Source organism: Sminthopsis crassicaudata, chromosome X (assembly GCF_048593235.1).
Source record: "Sminthopsis crassicaudata isolate SCR6 chromosome X, ASM4859323v1, whole genome shotgun sequence".
Taxonomy (NCBI): domain Eukaryota; kingdom Metazoa; phylum Chordata; class Mammalia; order Dasyuromorphia; family Dasyuridae; genus Sminthopsis; species Sminthopsis crassicaudata.
In genome coordinates this window covers 64,028,233-64,042,202 of record NC_133623.1, presented here as the reverse complement: position 1 = coordinate 64,042,202, position 13,970 = coordinate 64,028,233, and the positions used below count along the sequence as shown (strand labels likewise).

Here is a 13,970-nt window from a genome sequence, read left to right as displayed (position 1 = left end):
ATCAACATAAATGACCATATAAATAACAAAACCAACAGAAATTATATGATTATTTTAATAGATGTAGAAAAAAGTTTTGACAAAATACAGCACCTATTCCTATTATCAAAAACATTAGAAATCATAAGAATAAATGGAACTTACCTTAAAATGATGAAATAATATTTATCTAAAATCATCAGCAGACATTATGTATAATAGGGATGAAGAAGAAGCCTTGTTATTAAGGGATGAAGCAAGGATGCCTATTGTACTAGATATTATTATTCAATGGTGTACTAGAAATGTTAGCTAAAGCAATAATAGAAGAAAGTGAAATTGAAATTATTAGAATTGGTAATGAGGAAACAAAGCTATCACTCTTTACAGATGATATGATAGTATACATAGAGCAATCTAGAGAATTAACTAAAACTACTTTAAAATGATTAATAATTTTAGTAAAGTTGTAGGATAATTTTTTTTATTTTAACATTTTATTTAATTTTTAATATACATTGCTTTATGAATCATGTTGGGAGAGAAAAATCAGAGCAAAGAGGAAAAACCATGGTAGAGGCAAAAAAAAAAAAAAGAAGTAAACATAGTATGTGTTGATTTATATTTAATTTCCATAGTTCCTTTTCTGGATGCAGATGGCATTTTCTGCCCAAAGCCTATTGGAATTGTTTTGGATTACTGATCCATTGAGAAGAACCAAGTCTTTCATAGCTAATCATGGCCCATTCTGGTTGTTTTTGTATGCAATGTATTCCTGGTTCTGCTTGCTTCGCTCAGCATCAGTTTGTGTAAATTTTTTCAGACCTTTCTAAAATCAGCTTGCTCATCATTTTTATAGAACAACAATAATATTCATTATCTTCCTATACCTCAATTTATTTAGTCAATTCCCAATTGATGGGCAACTATTATTAATTTTCCAATTCTTTACTACCAGAAAAAGAACTGCTAAAAACATTTTTGCACATGTGGGTCCTTTTCACTTCTTGATTGTTTCTTTGGTTTACAACTCAGTAGAGACACTGCTGGATCAAAGGGTATGCAAGTTTGATAGCCCTTTGAGCATAGTTCCAAATTCCAGAATGGTTGGATCATTTCACAACTTTACCAACAATGCATGTGTCCCAGTTTTCTCACATCCCCTCCAACATTATCTTTTCCTGTCATCTTGCCAATCTGAGAGATGTGTCCCCCCTGAGCCCAGCCGGGCCAGCCTCCCCGAGGGCCGGGAGGCAGCCGGCGGGGGGCAGGGGGAGGAGGCCCGGCCAGCTGGACAGGCGACGATACTGAACTTCTGCGTGGCCCCGAACTGCACGTGGAAGAGCACGCAGTCGGACCTGGCCTTCTTCAGGTTCCCGGGGGGCCCCGCCCGATGCCAAAAGTGGGTAGAGAATTGTAGAAGAGCTGACTTAGAAGACGAAACACCTGATCAACTCAATAAGCATTATCGGCTTTGTGCCAAACATTTTGAGACATCTGTGATTTGTAAAAGTAGCCCTTATAGAACAGTTCTCCAAGATAATGCTGTACCAACAATATTTGATCTTACAAGTCATCTGAACAATCCACATAGTAGGCATAGAAAACAAATAAAGGAGTTGAGTGAAGATGAAATCAAGTCACTGAAAGAATGAAAAACTGATGAAACCTCTGAACAGGAACAAACCAATTAAAGAAACAGATAACAGTAATAGTACTCAAAATGCAGTTGCAGAAGGGGAGGAAAACAGGATGAAGAAGTTTTATCTTTAACACTAGAAGAGAAGGAAAACAAAGATTACCTTAAATCTTTGTTTGAAATTTTTATCCTTATGGGTAAACAAAATATTCATGGCACTGAAATGTCTGTCTTTAGTGCCCTCTGTTATGGGATAGCTGGTGATGAGGTTTTGCGGAAACGTTTTGAGACAACAGCCGTCAACATGTTGTTCTACTCTAAAACTCAGCAAAAACAAATGCTGGAGATTTGTGAGAGCTGTATCCGAGAAGAAATGCTCAGGGAAGTACGGGACTCTCACTTCTTCTCCATTGTTACCTATGATGTAGTGGACATAGCGGGAGAGGAGCACTTACCAGTGTTAGTCAGATTTGTGGACAATTCTAATAACTTGAGAGAAGAATTCTTTCTTATGAAGCTGATGCTGAAATTTTGGCTGTTAAGTTTCATACTACTATTACTGAAAAGTGGAGCTTGAACATAGAGTACTGTCAGGGCCAGGCCTACATTGTCTCCAGCAAGTTTTCTTCAAAGATGAAAGTTGTGGCCATGAGACTTTCGGAGAAATATCCCCAAGCTGCCAAACCTCTGCTCCTCCTGTGCCTTAAACACGTGGCTGGCAAAATCCATTCCTGTGGTGGGAGTATCTGTTGCTTTGGGGATCATTGAAGAAATTTGTTCTTTTTTCCATCAGTCCTCACAGTTCTGGTGGAACTTGATAGTGTTATCTCTGTTCTCTTTCAGAATAATGAAGAGAAGGGTAATGAGCTAAAGGAGATCTGCCATTCTCAATGGACAGGCAGACATGATGCCTTTGAGATTTTAGTGGACCTTCTACAAGCACTTGTTTTCTGTTTACATAATATCAACAGTAATACAGCTGTTAGATGGGATAATTTATTGCTGGCCAAGCGTTTATTCTTGGGAGTGCATTAGTAGATTTTTATTTCATTGTCACTGTTGTGGTTCTGAAAAACATACTCTCTTTTACAAGAGCTTTTGGGAAGAATCTCCAGGGTCAGACCTCTGATGTCTTCTTTGCAGCCAGCAGTTTGACTGCAGTGTTACATTCTTTAAATGAAGTGATGGAAAATATTGAAATTTATCATGAATTTTGATTTGAGGAGGCCACAAATTTGGCCACTAAGCTAGATATAGAAATTAAGCTTAAGAAAATTTTGCAGGTCTCAGCAAGCTAACCTAGAACCTGAGGTGACATCTGAAAGCTACTACAAAGAGGTACTTAGTGGCCCCACTGTGGATCACATCATCCAGGAGCTGAAGGACATCTTCTCTGAATAGCACCTCAAAGCACTAAAATGTCTGTCTTTAGTGCCCTCTGTTATGGGATAGCTGAAATTTAATACATCTGAAGAACATCATGCTGATATGTACAAAAGTGACCTTCCTAATCCAGACACTCTTTCTGCAGAACTTCACTGTTGGAGAATCAAATGGAAACACAGAGGAAAAGATATAGAGCTCCCAGCAACCATTTACGAAGCCCTGCATCTACCAGATATCAATTTTTTTTTCCTAATGTTTATGCATTGCTTAAAGTCCTCTGCATACTCCCAGTGATGAAAGTTGAGAATGAGAGATATGAAAATGGTCCAAAACGTCTTAAGGCATACTTAAGGGATACTTTGACATTTCACAGGTCAAGTAACTTGGCTTTACTTAACATAAACTTTGACACAAAACATGACTTAGATTTAATGGTGGACACTTACATTAAATTCTACACGAGTAAGTTGGACCTCCAAGAAGAAGTTCTTCCCACAACTAATTCAGAAATAACTGAAAATACATAAGGAAATTGACCAAAATAGTTTTTTTCCCTGAATTTACACATTGGGAATTGGGAGAAAAGCCCTGAGATGTCACATAATCAATCATTGAAGATAAGTTTGCCTTTAGTTCTCCATTTGGATATGTTAGCCTCTGATAATCTGTATGTTAAACTGGAAGTCTTTGAAAATTGATTTCATTTCTTGGTGATTTCTTCTGGTAGCTAATGCTCTGGAGATATTTTAGTTATCTTCATTCTGGACATATAATTTGTGATTGCCAGGAATCCAACTATCAGGTTTTGGGTTTCTTAGTTATTATGAAAAAAAATAAGAATTGGGAGGAGAAGTGGGAGGAAAAAAATAAATTAAAATGAAGCTCACTATTGATCACTGACTCCTATGTTTGTTTGTTGGTTTTTTTTTTTTTTTTTTTAATGTTGTACCATTGACAGTAAAAAAAAAAAAAGATATATTGGAGAAGACTCTATTCCAATCCATGACCTCACATACATTTCCATGTTGACTCTGACTTCATCAAGTGAATATAAATAAATGAGTTCACTTAAAATTTAAGTGATAAAGCCAATGTTGTTCCTCATAAATGAGTGATTGTTGTGGTTTACATTCCTTTGTTGGGGCTCCACAATGTTTCATGAACTTTTCACAGTTATACATTAAACATTCTATTCTATGATCTTGAAGCCAATCTCACAAACATAAAAAACTGATTTTGTTTGTGTTTATTCTGCCTTTTTTCCATGCCTCATCTTGACTTGTAAACCTAACCTGGAGAACTTGCAAATTAGGATTTTGTGGTTTATCTAGAAGTAATGAGGAAAATATTACTGTTATTTTTGGTGAAAAAAAAACAATTTTTGTATAGTTTATTCATTCTAAATAAAATGTGAATTTTCAATCTGAGAGGTGTGAGATGGTACCTCAGAATTGTTTTGCAAATTAATTTGTAAATTAAAACAATTCGCATTTCTCTAATCAATGATTTAGAGAATTTTTTCACATGACTATAGATAGCTTTAATTTTGTCATCTGAAAATTATTTGTTCATATCCTTTGACCATTTATCAATTAGGGAATGACTTGTATTCTTATAGATTTGACACAGTTCTTTATAATGTATGTATAAATTTGACACAGTTCAAGAATTTGACAGGTCTTTATATATTTTAGAAATGAAAACTTTATTGGAAACACTGGCTGTAGAGATTTTCCCAGCTTTCTACTTCCATTTTAATCTTGTTTCTGTTGATTTTGTTTGTGCAAAAACCTTTTTTAATTTATTGTAATCAAAGTTGTCCATTTTGCCTTTCATAATGTTCTATAGTTCTTCTTTCATCATATGTTCCTCCCTTATCCAAAGATCTAATAGCTAAATTATCCCTTGTTCTTCTAATTTGTTTATGGTATCATTCATCCTTTATGCCCAAATCATGTACTCATTTTGACCTTATTTTGGTATGGGGTGTGAGATGTAGGTTTACGCTGAATTTCTGACATATTATTTTCCATTTTTTCCCAGCAATTTTTTGTGAAATAGTGAGTTCTTATTCCAGAAGCTGTAGTTCAAGATTCATCAAATATTAGATTATTATAGGCCTTGATTATTGTGTTGTGTGTATCTAGTCTATTCCATTGATCCACCACTCTATTTCTTAGCCAATACCAAATGGTTTTGATTGCTGCTTTATAATATAGTTTTAGGTTTGGTACTGCTAAGCCACCATCCTTTGTATTTTTTTCATTAATTCCCTTGATATTCTTGACCTTTTGATCTTCCAAATGAATTTTGTTATTATTTTTTCTAGTTCAGTAAAATATTTTTTGGCCATTTGATTGGTATGGAACTGAACAAGTAGACCAATTTAGGCAGAATTGTCATTTTTATTATATTAGCTCTGCCTACCCATAAGCAATTGATGTTTTTTCCTGTTGTTCAGATCTGAGTTTATTTATGTGAGAAGTTTATAGTCGAGTTCATATAAGTCTTAGGTTTCTCTTGGCAAGTAGACTCCCAAATATTTGATTTTTGTCTACAGTTATTTTAAATAGAATTTCTCTTTCTATCTCTGGCTGATGGGCTTTGTAAGTAATACATAGAAATGCTGATGACTTGTGTGGTTTTATTTTATATCCTGCAACTTTACTAAAGCTGTGAATTGTTTTGAGTAGGTTTTTCAATGATTTTCTAGGATTCTCTAAGTATATCATCATATCATCTGCAAAGACTGATAGTTTTATTTCTTCATTGCCTATTCTAATTCCTTTAATTTCTTTTTTTCTTTTCTTATTGCTAAAACCAACATTTCTAATACAATGTTGAATAGTGGTGATAATGGGCATCTGTGTTTCAACCCTGATCTTATTTGGAATACATCCAGCTTCTATCCATTACAAATAATGCTTGCTGTTGGTTTTAGATAGATACTGCTTATTATTTTAAAGAAAGCTCCTTTTACCCCTATGCTCTCTAGTGTTTTAATAGGAATGAGTGCTGTATTTTGTCAGAAGCTTTTTCTGCATCTATTGAGATTACTATATAATTTCTGTTGGTTTTGTTATTGATGTGGTTGATTATGGTAATAGATTTCCTGATATTGAACTAGTCCTGAATACCTGGTGTAAATCCCACTTGGTCATAGTGTATTATCCTGCTGATAAGTTGCTGTAATCTTTTTGCTAATGTTTTATTTAAATTTTTTGCATCAATATTCATTTGGAAGATTGGTCTGTAATTTTTTCTCTGTTTTGGCTCTTCCTGTTTTAGGTATCAGTACCATATTTGTGTCATAGAAGAATTTGGCAGGACTCCTTCTTTACCTATTTTCCAAAATAGTTGACATAGTATTGGAGTTAATTGTTTAAATGTTTGGTAGAATTCACTTGTGAACCCATCTTGCCCTAGAGATTTTTTTCTTAGGGAGTTCATTAGTGGCTTGCTTAACTGCTTTTTCTAAAATGGGACTATTTAAGTAATTTATTTCCTCTTCTGTTACAGGATGCAAACTTAACCCACAGAAATCATCAGCATTTCTATATATTACCAACAAAGTCCAATATCACGAGATAGAGAAATTCCCTTATCATTGTAGACAATATAAAACATTTAAGAGTCTGCCTGCCCAGACAAACCCAGGAACTATATGAACAGTTACAAAACACTTATCACATAAAGTCAGATTTTTTGAAAAAAAAAATGAAGAAATGTTAATTACTCATAAGTAAGCTGAGGCAATATAAAAAATGACAATTCCATCTAACATAATTTACTTATTCAGTGGTGCCAGACCAATCAAACTACCAAAATTTATTTTATAGAACTCAAAAATAAAATAACAAAATTCATCTAGAACAAAAGGTCAATAACATCAAGGGAATTAATGAAAAAAAATGCAAAGGAAGATGGTCTAGCCATTCCAGACCTAAAACTTTATGATGAAGCAGAAATCATCAAAACTTTCTGCTCTTGGCTAAGAAATAGACTGACACAAGATACAGTAGTAAATGTCTATAATAATCTACTGTTTGATATACTCTAAAACTCAAGCTTCTAGGATAAGAATTCACTATTTGACTAAAACTGGTAAAACTGAAAAAGAGTTTGTTAGTAACTAGGTATAGATTAACATTTCACCTGCTGTACCAACATTTCTAAATGGCTACACTATTTATATATAAAGGGAGATACCATATGCAAATTAACAGAGCAACAAATTGTTTATCTGTCAGATCTGTAGAGAAGGGAAGAATTTATTAATTTAATTTTATTTATAAGGCTTTTTATTTTCAAAACACGTACATAGATAGTTTTCAACATTCACCCTTGTAAAACCTTGTGTTCCAAATTTTTTCTCCCTCCTTTCCCCCACCCCCTCTTCTAGATGGCAAGTAAATCAATATATGTTAAACATATGCAAGTCTTCTATACATATTTCTACAATTATGCTGCACAAGAAAAATTAAATAAAAATGAGAAAGAAAACAGAATGAAGCAAACAACAAGAAAAAAGTGAAATACTATATTGTGATCCACATTCAGTCCCCACAGTCCTCCCTCTGGATGCAGATGGCTTTCTCCATCACAAGATCATTGGAACTGGCCTGAATCACCTCAGTGTTGAAAAGAGCCAAGTCCATCAGAATTAATCATTATATAATCTTCTTGTTAATGTTCTCTTGGTTCAAATCACTTCACATAGCATCAGTTCATTTAGGTTTCTCCAGGCCTTTCTGAAATCATCCTGCTGATCATTTCTTATAGAACAATAACATTCCATAACATTCATGCACCATACCTCATTCAGCCATTCCCCAACTGATGGACATCCATTCAGTTTCCAGTTTCTTGCCACTACAAAAAGGGCTGCTGCAAACATTTTTGCACATGTAGGTCCTTTTCCCTATTTTATGTTCTCTTTGGTATACAGGCCCAGGTAGAGACACTTCTGGATCAAAGGTATGTACAGTTTGATAGCCTTTTGGGCATAGTTCCAAAGTGTTCTCCAGAATGGTTGGATCAATTCATAACTCCAGCAAAAATGTATTAAGAGTCCCAGTTTTTCCATATTCTCTCTAACATTCATCATTATCTTTTCCTGTCATCTTAGCCAATCTGAGAAGCATGTAGTGGCACTTCAGAGCTATCTTAATTTTAATTGGTCTGATCAGTAGTGATTTACAGCATTTTTTTTAATATGACTAGAAATGCTTTTAATTTTTTCACCTGAAAATTGCATGTTTATATCCTTTATCCATTTATCAGTTGGATAATGGCTTGTATTCTTATAAATTTGAGTCAATTCTCTATATAGTTTTATCAGAACCCTTGGTTGTAAAAAAAATTCCAGTTTACTGCTAAAGGGATGAATTTATGACCAAACAAAATACAGAGAATTACAAAACATAAAATGGATAATTCTGATTACATTAAATTTTTAAAAAGTTTTGGCATAAGCAAAACTAATGCAACCAACAAAAGCAGATATATAGGAAACAATTTTTAAAGCAAGTGTCTTTGATAAAGGCCTCATTTCTGAAATATATAGAGAGCTGAGTCAAATTTGAAAAGAATATGTCATTCTCCTCTTGTTAAATTATCAAAGAGTACATGCAGACTATTTTCAGATAATGAAATCAAATCTACCTCTAATCGTATGAAAATTTGCTCTAAATGACTATTGTTTAGACAAACACACATTAAAACAATTTCGAGGTACACCTATAACATTAACTAATATAACAAAAAAAGGAAAATGACAAATGTTAGCAGCAATGTAGGAAAATTGGGATACTAATGCATTGTTGATGGATTGGTGAACTGTTCCAATCATTCTGGAGAGCAATTTGAAACTATGCTCAAGAGCAAACCAATTATGCATACCCTTTGATCTAGCAAACCCCTCTACTAGGTCTATTTCCCTAGGAGATCATATAAAAAGAGAAAAAGAGCTTATGTACAAAAATATTTAAAACAACTCTTTTTTATGTGATGGCAAAGAATTGGAAATTTAGGGGGCACCCTCAGTTGGGAAATGACTGAAAAAATTGTGGTATATGAATATAATGAAACACTATTGTGCTATAACAAATGACAATTAGGTGGATTTCAGAAAAAGCTGCATACACTTATATGAATTGATCTAAAGTGAATTGAGCAGATCCAGAATATTGTACATAGTAACAGAAACATTTTGTGATGACCAATTATCATTAACTTAACTCTTATGATCAATATAGAGCTTTGAGACAATTCCAAGACTGGTGATGAAAAAATTTTCTCCACCACCAGAGAAAGAAATGAGGAAGTCTGAATGGAGATTGAAGTATTACATTTTCTCTTTTTTGGTGCTTTTTCCTTTTGTTCTATTTCTTTTCCAACATACCTAATAAGGAAATTTCTTTTATACAATTGCACATATATAACCTAAATCAAAGTGTTTACTTTTTTTAGAGAAGGAGTGGAGAGGAAGTTGGGAAAATTTTTGGAACTCATACTTTTATAAATATGACAGAAAATTGTATTTATATACAACTGGAAAAAATAAAATACTAATCAAAACACTAATCATCTAAACTCAAGATAAACACAGTGTTTTATATAATCATGTATTTCTTTGTTTTTTAATTAATGTGCTTTATTACATTTGCAATTTTCTTAATATTGAACCAGACTAGGATTCTATATAACTGCAACCTGGCTACAGTAATATCTTTGTAATTTGTTCTGTTAGTTTCTTTGCCAATATTTTATTCTGTATTTGTGTACTGATATTCATCAGAGAAAATGGTCTATCATTCTTTCTTTCACTTTTCTTGCCCTGGTTTTTGATATTTAAATTTTTTTTTCTCTCATAGGAGTATCCCTAATTTAAGAACTAATTCATGTAAAACTGAAATTAGTTTTTCTTTAAAGATTTGCTAGAATTCACTTGTTAAACTATTTGCTTCTTGGATTCCTTCATTCCCTTTCCCAACCTTTGTGAGTTCATTTATAGTTTGTTCAATTTCTTTTTGTTTTGTTAATCTGGGTATTTTATGTTTTTGTAAATATATATCTACTTATCAATTTTGGTGAACTCAAACTGGACAAAAGAGTTTCTACTAATACTTTCCTTTATTTCATCTACTTCAGGTCTCTCTGCATGCCAATCCACCCTACATTAAGCCACCAGTGATCATCCTCAAGCACAGGTCTGACTATATCAACCTGGCCTCTCCTAACCACTGGCCTCATCCGCCTCATATACACACATACACTTATAAATTTCAATGACTCCTTACTGTCTCCAGGATCAAACACAGAATCCTTTGTTTGACATTCATAAATTCATTATAAATTCCATTCTTCTTACATCTAACACTCTTCCATGTATTCTTCAATGACATTGTTCTCCTGACTATTCCACCACCAAGACATTCTATCTCTGGCTTTGAGCATTTTGTCTCACTTTCCTCCATGCTTGAAATGCTCTCCATCCTCATCTTTGCTTCTTGGCTTCCCTGGCTTCCTTCAAGTCCTAATTAAAATCCAATCTTTTACAGGAAGCTTTCCCCAACCATTCTGAATTTTTTTCTTCTGTTAATTATTTCCTAATCATTTTATAGACAGCCTGTTTGTTAATATTTCTTTTCCCCCTCAGACTGTGAGCTTCTTGGGGGCAGGAGCTATATTCTGCCCCTATTTCAATCTCCAGTACTTAGCATAGTATCTGATATATAGTAGACACTTATTAAAAGTTAATTGACTGATCTTCATCCTTTTTTCTTTTAAAAAGATCCTGACAATTTGGATGTTCTTTAAAAGGGAATCAATAGTTGTTTTTCTCTTTTTTTTGCCCGAATTTTATTCATTTCTTCTTTTATTTTCAGAAGTTTTCTTTATGAGTTTTTTCTCCTATTTATTTCTTTTCCAGGTTTTTAAAAAAAGTTTTTCAGTTTTCTTTTTATTCATCAATGTATTTGAAAAGAGAAATTGTTTATAAGGATTGCTTTGCTAGAATTCTGAAAACTTTGGTATATTTTGTCATTTAATCAGTTTATTATTCTAAGATATGATATATTCTTTTTCTGATTTGTCCTATATATTTCTTATTTTCAGCTTTTGGCAGAATCATGTCTTCTTTCAGTGTTCACCTGGGCTAAGATTTTGCACATTCAACTGAAAGGATCTGCCAGCAGGTCAAGCTCTGTCCACTTCCAGCCTCCAGATCTTCTGCCTGCTTGATCCTTCTTGGTAGTCCTCTATGTATGGGAGGCAAAAGGTATACAAATGTGTATGGTTTTATTTTTCATCCTTGCCAGCCAGTCTGATGGGTGGGAGATGGAACTTAAAAGTCACTTTAATTCATATTTCTCTAATTATTAGTAGCTTGGAGCATTTTATCATATGGTTGTTGTTTGCTGGGATTTCTTTCTTTGAAGCCAATTTCTTCTTCATAATCTTTGGCTGCTGGAAAATTGTTTTTAGACTTATGGATTTGAATTAATTACATATATGTGTGTATATATATCCATTAATAGAGAAATTTGCTACAAATTTTTTCCATTGATCTGTTTCCCTTCCAATTTTATTTGCCTTAGATTGATTTCTGCAAAAGCCTTTTCAATTTTATTCAACCAAAATTGTTAAGTTTACTTTCAGTGAACATTTGTATAATAGCCTTTCTTCACATTTTAAAAAATGCTTGTCATGTTATTCTTGGCATCTTGTCTTTTATATTAATTTTTGTTAATATTTTTAAATGTATAAAATAATTTATTGGTAATTTGAATGGTATGGCACTGAATAAGTAAAGTAACTTAGGTAGAATTGTCCTTTTTATTATATTGGCTTTGCCTATCCATGAGTAATAGATATTTCTCTAACTTTTTAGGGCTGTCTTTATGTAAACAGTGTTTTTGTTTTGTAATTGAGTTCACATAGTTCCTAGATTGTCTTGCAAATACACTCCCAAATATTTTGAATTGAATTATTATTTTAAATGATATTTCTATTTATTCCTGCTAATTTTGGGGGTGTTTGTGTGAGGGAGTAAAATATAGAAATTCTTATGATTTATGTGGATTTTTTTTTGTATTCTGAAACATTGCTAAAGTTGTTCATTGTTTCAACTAATTTTTGAGTTGATTATCTAAGATTCTCTGAGTGTGCCATCAGATCTTCTACAAAGAATGATAGTTTAGTTTTTCTTATCACCTACACCTATTTAATTTCTTTTTATTGTCTGCTGTATCTGGCATTTATAGTGCAATACTGAATGATAGTGATGATAATGGGTATGCTTGCTTCACCCCTGATCTTATTGGGCACTCTTCTAGCTTACCCCAATTAGATACAATGCTTGCTGATGGTTTTAGATAAATTCTACTTATGATTTTAAGGAAAACTCCATTTATTCTATGATCTCTAGTGTTTTTAATAGAAATATGTGTTGTATTTTTTCAAATGCTTTTTCTATATCTATTGAGATTGAGTTCTATTAGTTTGGTTCTTTATGTGGTAAATATGTATGTATCTATCTGCTTCAAATGTGTTTGAAGTAAACAACATATTATTGGGATTCTGGTTTTTAATCCACTCTGCTCTCTACATTTTATGGAAGAGTTCATCAAATTCCCATTCATGGTTAAGATTACTTTCCTCATCTGTTAATCTGGGCACTCTATTTTTTTTAATATTTTATATTTTTATGTAAAATTATACTTATATATTTTAATTTTATATTTTTATAATATAGATAAGTTAGGATCACCTCTGGTTATCTTTGAGCTAGGAGCCAGGTGACCCTCCCTCCCAGGACCTTCTAGTCTTGGGGGGCATGAGACCTTTCCGCTTCCCCTAGTCCAACTCTATGAGGGTCCTCACTCACATGGGACACATTTTGCCTGAGTAGGTGGAAGAGCTCTGCACCCTGTGCCCCCTTCACTGCCACAATGAGTTCACCCAGAGTGGTGACCTGGGCTGCCAAAGCTTGTTTCAGTGAAACAAATGAGCTAAAATCTGCATGAAATATTACCCAATGAGTGCCAGTGTCAGGCTCTGGCTTCACCAAATGTAGTCACCTCTTCAAAACTGGCTACAAAATGTTTGATAATGAAAGCAGAAATGATTAATTCAAAGAGTGTGTGGAGAAAGAAACCAGAAGGAATTTTTAAATATAATGAGGGAATATATGATCCTGATTGTGATATACATGGTTACTTTAAACCTCACCAAGGTAATGTAATGGCACTGCTCTTTGTGGTGTGTCAATACAACTGGAGTAAGAACAGATAAGATTTTGAAAGATCATGCAGTAAACTAATAAGAACATATTGGATTGGCATTGAAGTGAAACACAAAACAAGAGAAAGGCCTTTTCAAAATATTACCTTTTAAAATGTCCTCAAGCAAAAATTTGAGCATAGTTATCAACTGAACCAGAAATACATCAAAGGAATTATGTATGAGGATGATGTTATCACTATTGAACTGATGCAAAATGATACCAGGAAGAATCTTAATGATAATGACATGGACATAGCTGATGTGGCTTATTATTTTGAGAAAGATGTAAAAGGGGAATCTCTCTTTTATTCCAGTAAACAGAGAAATGCTTGATCTGGATCCTGGTCAAACTTTAATCTATTATCTGGATGAAAAACCACTTGATTTTTTTTTATTATTATAGCTTTTTATCGACAGAACATATGCATGGGTAATTTTTCAACACTGTCCCTTGCTATCACTTCTGTTCCAACTTTTCCCCTCGTTCCCTCCACCTCCTCCCCTAAATGACATGTAGTCTCATACATGTTAAACATGTTAAAGTATATCTTAAATACAATATATGTGTGCATATTTATACAGTTCTCTTGTTGCACAAGAAAAAGATAAAAGTAACCTGGGAAGAAAATAAAAAATGCAAGTAGTCCACATTCATTTCCCAATGTTCTTTCTCTGGATG

General features: G+C 33.3%; 2 pseudogenes; both read left to right on the top strand.

Annotated features, from left to right (window-relative positions):
• Nucleotides 1-3,563, top strand: part of LOC141549046 (52 kDa repressor of the inhibitor of the protein kinase pseudogene) — a 62,991-nt pseudogene extending 59,428 nt beyond the window's left edge.
• Nucleotides 3,564-5,601: 2,038 nt separating this feature from the next.
• On the top strand, nucleotides 5,602-13,694 carry LOC141549045 (epithelial cell adhesion molecule pseudogene; annotated as a pseudogene).
• Nucleotides 13,695-13,970: the final 276 nt, after the last annotated feature.